This window comes from Gastrolobium bilobum, unplaced genomic scaffold, assembly GCF_033153095.1.
Source record: "Gastrolobium bilobum isolate Gb01-03AN ecotype WA unplaced genomic scaffold, APGP_CSIRO_Gbil_v1 utg7904, whole genome shotgun sequence".
NCBI classification, from domain to species: domain Eukaryota; kingdom Viridiplantae; phylum Streptophyta; class Magnoliopsida; order Fabales; family Fabaceae; genus Gastrolobium; species Gastrolobium bilobum.
The window spans coordinates 290,270-300,739 of record NW_026899548.1 but is presented as its reverse complement, the minus strand read 5'-3'; positions in this window follow the sequence as shown (position 1 = coordinate 300,739).

Below are 10,470 nucleotides of genomic sequence, written 5' to 3'. Positions count from 1 at the left end.
AAGGGGGATCGAATACATGCTCTCACCCTCACATGCTCAGCTCCCATGCACCAACTGAATTACCATCATTTGGTTTATTATTATAATTAGTTCTATTATTATTATTATCTAAAAATTAACTTTATTATTTCGTTGTTTGTTGCATAGATTCTGTCGTTAAAGAAGTATCACTCAACTATAAATAGATGCATTTTTTTAAAGGTAAATTTGGGGCACAACGATCAAAGTGCCACACTTTTTGGAAAAAAGTACCTGAATGTCATGCTCTTCAATTTTTGTTTTTTTAAAATACCACGTTACCTAACTCGCTACAACGCCTAATGAGTTAGGTGTGGACACGTGGCAGAAGGTGCATGCATGGCCACGTAAGCCTCTGAGCAGTGCAGCGAGATTATATGGCATCAAATGCTCTATGCAGCATAGCATGTTACGTGTGTGTCACAAAATAATTTAAATCAATATAGATTGAATTAAACTAAAGTAATTAACAAACATAAATTACATTTAATTCATTAATACTCCTAAATTAAATTACATTACTTAACGGTTCAAAAAAATAATATAACTTAAACTAAATGAAATGAAATTAATTAACACTCCTAAATAGTTATAAAATAATTTAAATTAATATAGACTGGATTAAACTAAAATAATTAATAAACATAAATTATATATAATTTATTAACACTCTTTAATTAAATTAAATTATTTAACAGTTAAAAAAAAACTAGCTGTTAAATAAAAACTAACATAACTTAAACTAAATTAAATGAAATTAATTAACATTCCTAAAAATAATTAATTAAAATTTATAAAATAATTTAAATTAATATAGACTGAAATAAACTAAAATAATTAATTTAAATTATTTTATAACTATAAATTAATTATTTTTATGCTGCATAACACGTTTTTCGCATGTCACAAAAGCTGACTAAACATGCTATTCTGCATAGCACGTTTGATGTCATATAATCTTGTTACACTGCGCAGCGGCTTACGTGGCCATGCACTTTCTGCCATGTGTCTACACCTCACTCACCAGGTGTTGTAGCAAATTTGATGATGTGACATTTAAAAAAAAATTGCAAAGCGTGGCATTAAGCTAATTTTCTACAAAAAGTGTGACACTTTGGTTGTTCTCCCTAAATATGGCTTCCACCAGGTTAAATTCTTGAAATTTAAACGTCATTCAAATGTGGAACAGCTAGAAAGAATTTTATGAAGTAAAACATGACTTTTATGATAAACTGTATGTTTAAATTATGAGGAAGACTACGCTAATAATATATTTGTTCTTATAATTTTTTATAATTATTCTCGACATTGTTAAATTAAAATTAAATCAATGATAATAAAATGGAGAGTTGATTGGATTTTATTATAACAATAACAAAAATAATTTAAAAAAATTATAAGTATATTCTGAGTCTTAATTTAATAGAAACGCAAAATAAAAGATGAAAGGTCCTTGATTTATAATATTGAAAATAAACGAAGTGCATCCATAATCTCAATTGTCATTTTTCAAATATTGGAAACTTGGGAATTGTAATTATGCATTAGAATGTACCGTAGAAAGAAACCATATTAGTCAATAATCAATTTTAGACATTTGTACAAAAGTAAGAGCCCAGTTATTAACAAAGAAAAGGTACAGCCCATATTTAGTGGAATCGAAATTAAGCCCAACCCCTGTCCTATAGACATAAGAACTGGAAAGTATCCAAAGGCTAATTAAACTAAGGCTGTGTTTTCTACTGGATCTATGGCGAATGTCCGATACATATACTTGAATACATATCAACCCCAGCCCTTTTTTTTTTTAGTTTCCTCCCATAACCATATGGGTTGGTGTAGTGAAATTGATGTTGAGTTGGAAGTTTGGTACTTACTAGTAAGCTTAAATTAACCAAATCTATGTGTGCTTTATTTGTCGAGTTTAGCAATTAAAGAATTATTGGTTATGTGGTTTGAGTTAAGTGTGTGTTTAAATTAGTTTATCCTGAAGAAATATATATATGTTTTTTTAATGAAAATTTGAAATTATTTATTTTGAATTGACTTTTTTCAAACATCTACTTAATATAATATTTTATATTAAATTTGTTTGTTGAGCCACTCGTACCTAACCATTTGGCACTGTTGAAACTAATTCATAGAACTGTACAACATCTTCATTTTTTGTTACCTCTCAAATGAGGTGTATTTATAAATGTCATGTTAACAACTTATCAGAATAAACAGGAACAGAAATATACAAACAAACTCTAATTTAAAATTAATTTCTTTCTTCAACAGGCACAAATATGCACAAAGCTCTACTTAAATCTATACATAGACACATACATGATTAAGCATGAATGGCTCCACAAACCATGTAAGTGCAGACACATGGATTAATCAGTATTGTTAAATTTGGACCAACCATCGATTTAATCAGAATACCAAATCACTGGTTCATCTAATTTTAATAAGATTAGCTTAAACTGTCAATAATATGATATAAAACGAACATATAAGTCTCCAAAATAATATAACTAATTGGGGTATGATATTTTTATATGGGTGTAAGAATAAGAAATTTTATCCCAAATCTTGACCATTGATTTGCTTGTATCTAACTACTCAAATATTTAATAATTCAGAACACCAAACCTAAGTTTTTTGATGTGAGCTGAGATATTTTTGTCTCACAGTTTGCTTTTCAACTTTTTCTTATGTTGTATCCCTCAACTATCACATATTTTTTGGTAATCTGAAATTTTAAATTTTTTTGTAAATTCAATTACTGGGAAACAAAGATACTCGAAAAAGGCATGTTAATTTGTACCAATAATAACAATTCATGTTTACCAATATAGTTTTACCCGCCATCTTCAAAAACACCTTCTACCAAACACACCTACAAATGGGTGTTTGTTTCAGGATTTTGTTAGTGATGCCTGCATTATCATTAATCCATATTTGGTTCATTGATTTTATGATTTTTACCCAGCTTTTCTTGTTCCCTATCTATCTTGAATTGCACGCTTTTTGTCCAAAAATCACTGTTACATTTTCCTTCCTGAAAGGTGGTATTATTTCTAAAAATCGGATAAGTTGCAAAAGTGGCAAAAGTTTTACAAATCGGTGACCGTAAAGTTGGCAAAAGTTGCAAATGTGATATTATTTTTAAAAGGATAGTTTCGTAATTTGAATGAGTTTCCCATCAATATTTACTATTTAACCAAACACACTTTTCAGGAATTTCATATAATTTTTATGATAAATTTTTTTACATTTTCCTGGCAAACTCACTTTCCAACAATTTCCTTATCAATTACATTTATCTAATATTCAAAAAATTTCTCCTCAACCAAACGTCCCCTTAACTCAAACCACATAACCAATAATTCTTTAATTGCTAAACTCGACAAATAAAGCACACATAGATTTGGTTTATTTAAGCTTAGTAGTACCAAACTTCCAACTCAACATCAATTTCACTACACCAACCCATATGTAGGGCTGTGCATGGATCAGGTCGGGTCAGGTTTTTGTCCGACTCGACCCAATTTGGTTTTTATAGGTCATGTATTTTGATCCGACCCGCTTTTATTTGATCCAAGTCAGGTCTGACTTGGTTTGGATTTTGTTGAGCTAGTTCAGAACTGGGTCGGATATGACCTGACTTGGTTTTTGAGGTGGTCTGATTTGATTTCTGAAGTGGGTCAAGTCTGAACTGAATCGTTTTTGACTTGGTTTCCTCACAAAATTTCGTCGAAATTTTTACGTTGCAAACGACGAAAATTTCTTCAAAAAATTATTTTTTCGTCGAAATACTTTTTGTCGAAAAGCGATGAAATTTTTTCTCTAATGAAAATTTTTACAAAAATAAATTTTCTATCGAAATTTAGTTTCCGTCAAAAGTTTTGACGAAAATGATTTCTTTCATCAAATGTTTTAAACGAAAAAAGAATTCTGTCAAAAAATTTGACGGAATGTTTTTCGTTCAAAATTTCGATGGGAATGTGTTCTGACGAAAATTTCGACGGAAAATGTTTCATCCGAAACTTTCTACGAAATTTAGATTCTCTAAAGAATTTTGACAGAATATTTTTTTCGTCAAAATTTTTTATCGAAATATTTTTTGTCAGAAATGTGTTCCGTTGAAAATTTTGATGGAAATAATTTTTATCAAAAAACTTGACGAAAATATTTTGTCGAAAATTTTCGATAGAAATATGTTTCGCTAAAAATTTAGACGATATTTTTTTTGTCAAAAAGTTTAACGAAAATGTTTCCGTCGAAAACTTTCGCCGAAATTTGAATTCTGTAAAGAATTTTGATGAAATTTTTTTTCGTTAAAAAATTTCGATGGAAATGTGTTTCATCGAAATTTTTGATGAATATATTTTTTTTGTGAAATATTTTGACGAAATTTAGATTCCGTAAAATAATTTGACAAAAATGTTATAAAAAATAAAATAAAATAATTTGACAAAAAAATATTCCGTCAAATTTTTTTACAGAAATATTTGTAGTCACAAATTTTGTTGAAAATATTTTCTGTCAAAATTTTTTTCCGAAATTTGTTTATGGAAATATTTTCCGTAAAAAATTTTGATGTAATTCTTTTACGTTAAAACTTTTCTTTTAATGTAATTGTGATTTTTTTTTTTCACATAATGGGTATGGGTCAAGTTTTGGGTTAATATTAAAACAAGTCAGGTCTAAAACTGTTGCAAATAAAAGTGGGTCAGTATTTAAACCAGTTCAAAAAATATAGATATTTATAGGTCAGGTCAAGGGCAAGGTAAGTGAACCAGTTTTTTTACACACCCCGTATGATTATGGGGGAGGAAACTAAAAAAATAAAGGGCTGGGGTTGGTATGTATTCAAGTATATGTATCGGACATTCGTCATAGATCCAGTAGAAAACACAGCCTTAGTTTAATTAGCCTTTGGATACTTTCCAGTTCTTATGTCTATAGGACAGGGGTTGGGCTTAATTTCGATTCCACTAAATATGGGCTGTACCTTTTCTTTGGTAATAACTGGGCTCTTACTTTTGTACAAATGTCTAAAATTGATTATTGACTAATATGGTTTCTTTTTGACTTTTTGACCCTTATAACCCTTTATTAATAATTAATTATCAAATTGACTTTCATTATAAATTATTTCAAAAATTTAACCCCCTCAAAAAACATAACACTAATCTGTCTCTGTTTGACCGTTGACTACCAAGCCTATCCGGGTACACCCCTCCCTACCCGAGTAATTTTTGAAATTTTTTACATACCCGGGTAGGGAGGGATGTACCTGGGTATTTTTCTTGGCACCTGAGAAATTGCTTGAATTATTTATCCAGGTAAAGAAAGGAGTACCCGGGTAAATAGTCAGATTGAAGAACAAGCAGAGATGGTGCCAGATAGAAGCTCTTTGGATTTTTACACTGGAAATTTTTCGGAGGGGAGGGGGACTCAAGCAAAAGACGAACAGTCTCCAAGAAAAAATAATGGGAAAAATGGTGAAATTTATTTATGACTTTCGTTTTAGCCATTATCACTTATTGATGGTTTTAAACGTTGATATCTTGATTAATGGTGATTATAAAAAAAAAAAAAAACAATCAATGGCCCAGTTTTTAATTTCAACATTAATTGACTTGGGTCTATAATTTTGTTTGACGAATGAGTGGCAGTGGTTAATCAAATTAGGCTGTTTAGAGATTACCAAAAAAAAAAAAATTAGGCTGTTTAGTTTCCAATGCATTATTGATACTGATGGATCATAAATATTTTCCACTAATTTCGAAATGTTTAATGTGCTCTTCCTTGACTCGACGTGTATGTCCAAATGGCACGTTGAAAATTAAAATTCGTAGAGATCCTTTAAAGAGACTCTTTCCTGGGAATTGAAAGGAGGTGTTGGGGTTCTAGCTGTATTAATTGTTAATTTCTTAATTGAAATTCGTAGCCATTAATTGACTAGACTTTGTTCAATGCAAAATTAGTCATCTTTCAGGTTACATAAAACAAAACTTGTTTAGTTATATTTGTAAAAGCAAGAAGTCAAGGTTGCTGGTGTTGCTATAAATTGTATTCTCGAAATAGACTACTACATCATATTATCTAGACTCAAATTCAAATCTTTTTCTTTCAAAAACGACATTTACCCGGTACACCCCTCTTTACTCGGGTAAATAATTCAAGCAATTTCTCAAGTACCAAGAAAAATATTCTGGTACATCCCTTCCTATCCGGGTATACAAAAAATTTCAAAAATTACCCGGGTAGGGAGGGGTGTACCCGGGTAGGCTTGGTAGTCAACGGTCAAATAGGGGCAGATTGGTATTATATTTTTTAAGGGGGTTAAATTTTTGAAATAGTTTATGATGAAGGTCAATTTGATAATTAATTATTAATAAAGGATTATAAGGATCAAAAAGCCTTTCTTTCTACCGTAGATTCTAATGCATAATTACAATTCCCAAGTTTCCAATATTTGAAAAATGACAATTGAGATTATCGATGCACTTCGTTTATTTTCAATATTATAAATCAAGGACCTTTCATCTTTTATTTTGCGTTTCTATTAAATTAAGACGCAGAATATACTTATAATTTTGTAAAATTATTTTTGCTAGTGTTATAATAAAATCCAATCAACTCTCCATTTTGTTATCATTGATTTAGTTTTAATTTAACAATGTCGAGAATAATTATAAAAAATTATAAGAAAAAATATATTATTAGCGTAGTCTTCCTCATAATTTAAATATACAGTTTATCATAAAAGTCATGTTTTACTTCATAAAATTCTTTCTAGCTATTCCACGTTTGAATGACGTTTAAATTTCAAAAATTTAATCTGGTGGAAGCCAAATTTAGGGAGAACAACCAAAGTACCAAATTTAGGGAGAACAACCAAAGTATCACACTTTTTATAGAAAATTAGCTGAATGACACGCTTTGCAATTTTTTTTAAAAATGTCACGTCACCAAATTCGCTACAGTACCTGGCGAGTGAGGTGTAGACACATGGCAGAAGGTGTATGGCCACGTAAACTGCTGCGCAGTGCAACGAGATTATGTGATATCAAACGTGCTATGCAGAATAGCATGTTTAGTCAGCTTTTGTGACACGCGACAAACGTGTTATGCAGCATAGAAAATAATTAGTTTATAGTTATAAAATAATTTAAAGTGTTAATTAATTTCATTTAATTTAGTTTAAGTTATGTTAATTTTTTTTTGAACTGTAAAATAATTTAATTTAATTAAAGAGTTTTAATGAATTAAATATAATTTATGTTTATTAATTATTTTAGTTTAATCCAGTCTATATTAATTTAAATTATTTTATAACTATTTAGGAGTGTTAATTAATTTCATTTCATTTAGTTTAAGTTATATTTTTTTTTGAACCGTTAAGTAATGTAATTTAATTTAGGAGTATTAATGAATTAAATGTAATTTATGTTTGTTAATTAATTTAGTTTAATTCAATCTATATTAATTTAAATTATTTTATGACACACACGTAACTTGCTATGCTGCATAGAACGTTTGCCACGTGTTAGAAAAGCTGACTAAACCTGCTATGCTGCATAGCACATTTGATGCCACATAATCTCGCTTCACTGCTCAGTGGCTTACGTGGCCATGCATGCACTTTCTGCCACGTGTCCACACCTAACTCATTAGGCGTTGTAGCGAGTTAGGTAACGTGGTATTTTGAAAAAAAAAATTGAAGAGCATGACATTCAGGTACTTTTTTGCAAAAAGTGTGGCACTTTGATCGTTGTGCCCCAAATTTACCTTTAAAAAAATACATCTATTTATAGTTGAGTGATACTTCTTTAACGACAGAATCTATGCAACAAACAACGAAATAATAAAGTTAATTTTTAGATAATAATAATAATAGAACTAATTATAATAATAAACCAAATGATGGTAATTCAGTTGGTGTATGGGAGCTGAGCATGTGAGGGTGAGAGCATGTATTCGATCCCCCTTAGTACCATATTTGAGAGGAGTTTAAAGTCTTAATTCTGGACCCACTTTGAACAGTATTATCCCCCGTGGAGGATACCTGTGGTCTATAAAAAAAATTACAATATAATAGAATTTACCAAGATAAACTATTTATTTATGAGTTCGCTTCTTCTGTAGTTGCTGCAGATAAGTTATCTGCAGTAAACCTGATACGATGTCGTTTTGGGACAGAAATCATGGTATTTTGATAATTTTAATTTATTTCAGAGTTTTTATAGTCTTTGTAATTATAATTTTTTAATCTTTCAATTCTAAAATGACGTTATTTTGAAAATAAATAAATGCAGATAACTTATCTGTTAACTGCAGAAATATTTTTCTGCTAGTTTATACAATAAATAATAAGGTAAGGAATTGAAGGAATGTTTATTTTCGTTTTTTTATGAGTTATTTTCTTATTGTTGTCTTCTTATTTGAAAGGCATATTTACTTTAATATTTATTGCAAAAAAAAAAAAAATTGAAAAGGAAAATGAGAAAGAAAACACGTGGTTATGCTTAAAGAATTATAAAAATGGTACTATATATTGTCAGCATGAAGCCAAGGCAAGGCAAGGCAATATTATGTTAATTCCAAGTCCATTGCCCTTACCCTTACCCCTTGGAACTGGCTTGGGTTTGGCATAAGCTGTGTTCATAGTGGTCTATGTGTATATATAGCCTTTTTCTTACAGGGGTTCATCTCAAATTTCACTTGCATTTGAGTTTCACCTTCATTTTGTCTGCATTTCCTCCTATGTTGTACGGTGAAAAAGAAGAAGCTGCTGTCTGTCACCATAACCATGTCAAAACAAATACTAGATTTATAAGTATTCGTCTTTGATATTAGAAAAATAAATATTAACTTTACCGATAGTTTATAATAAAATTATATTTCATCCTTTACACTCTATTTTTTACATTGTAAGGAATTTTTACACTATGTTTATTTGAAAAATGTCAAATAACAAAGATGTGTAAGGTATTAAAATATTGTTTTGAAAAAATAAATGCTATTGTCTCAAATAATTATATGCAATGTTAATAAAATCGGACCGATTCGGTCGAGTCGATCCGAAAATCAGTAAATCGGTCATATAACCAGTTCGATTGAAGCAACAGACCGGCCATGCATCGGAACCGGTGCGACCCGGCTGGTTTTCATGAAAATTGGTGACCCGATCGGTTAATCGATGACCCGGCCCGGTCCCAAAAAGAAAAAATTCCAATTTTTTTTCTTTCAAATAAAACATAATGGACATATTTGAATATTTTTTGCTTATTGACTTACATAAGTTATGTACTTAACTCACTAATATTATCTTAGTTATGCACTAAGTAAACTTTTTTGATTTGATTTATAGTTAAAGATATCGTTTACTGAACCTGAAGCCCTTATCACGATCATTATATTTTTGTTTGGTTCTTTATTGGATAATAATATGTGATTTATTATTTTTTATATTAATATATTTTAAATTTTTATCATTTTTTTTGGATATTTAAGTATGTGTATAACTTTTTAATATAAATCATAGAATTGTATATAATTACCGGATCATGCGATTGAATCGGTGACCTAGCAAACCCGGACACGTCTTTTTTTTTGAAAAATAGCGTGTCCGACACGGACACGCTCCGACACGTGGTCAACTCTCTGACACGCTCCGACATGTTTTTCCAACACGCAGTCAACTTTTTCGGACACGTGGTCAACGCTCGGACACATTTTTTTTTAGTCTTAATTTTATTTTATTAACTAAAAATAAAAAAAATCATTTACAAATAAATTTTTTTCTGTTATGAAATTTGACATGTTATTTTTGTTTATATTTTTGTTATGAAATTTAAATATTTGATTGGTTATAAGACTTATTATGGACTGTTATAACTATTAAATAGATATATTATATATATTAAAAATATTATTTAATATCAAAACGTATCTCAACGTGTCGAAATATGCTATTTTTTAGAATTAACGTGTCAGCGTGTCGTGTCGTATCGTGTCCTATGTTACGTGTCAGTGTCCGTACATCATAATCGGTGACTCATTAGTTGAACCAGTGATCCAGTATTTCGATCGGATTAGTTATCAAGCCGGTTTTAATAAGATTGATTATATGTCTTGTTCTGTTGAGCAGCACGCAGCTGTGATGGCGCGTGAAACATTAGGCCAATTTTGTTGAATGAATGGATGGAGATGAGTTGGGAAGAGAAGGGAGTGGTATGCCCATTCTGCTTACCGACCTGTGCTTCTTCAATCAAATTTCCATTTTCGTCGTTGGTCCCCATATTTCTCTTTCTACTTATGGCCACTCGGATTATTCACATTTGAGGCTTATTTTTTTTTTCTTTTTTCATTATGCTTAAATTTGAAAGGAAAAAAAAAAAAAAAAAACTCAACTACTTGGTTTGGAATTTGGATGGCGGAGGTAAAGGA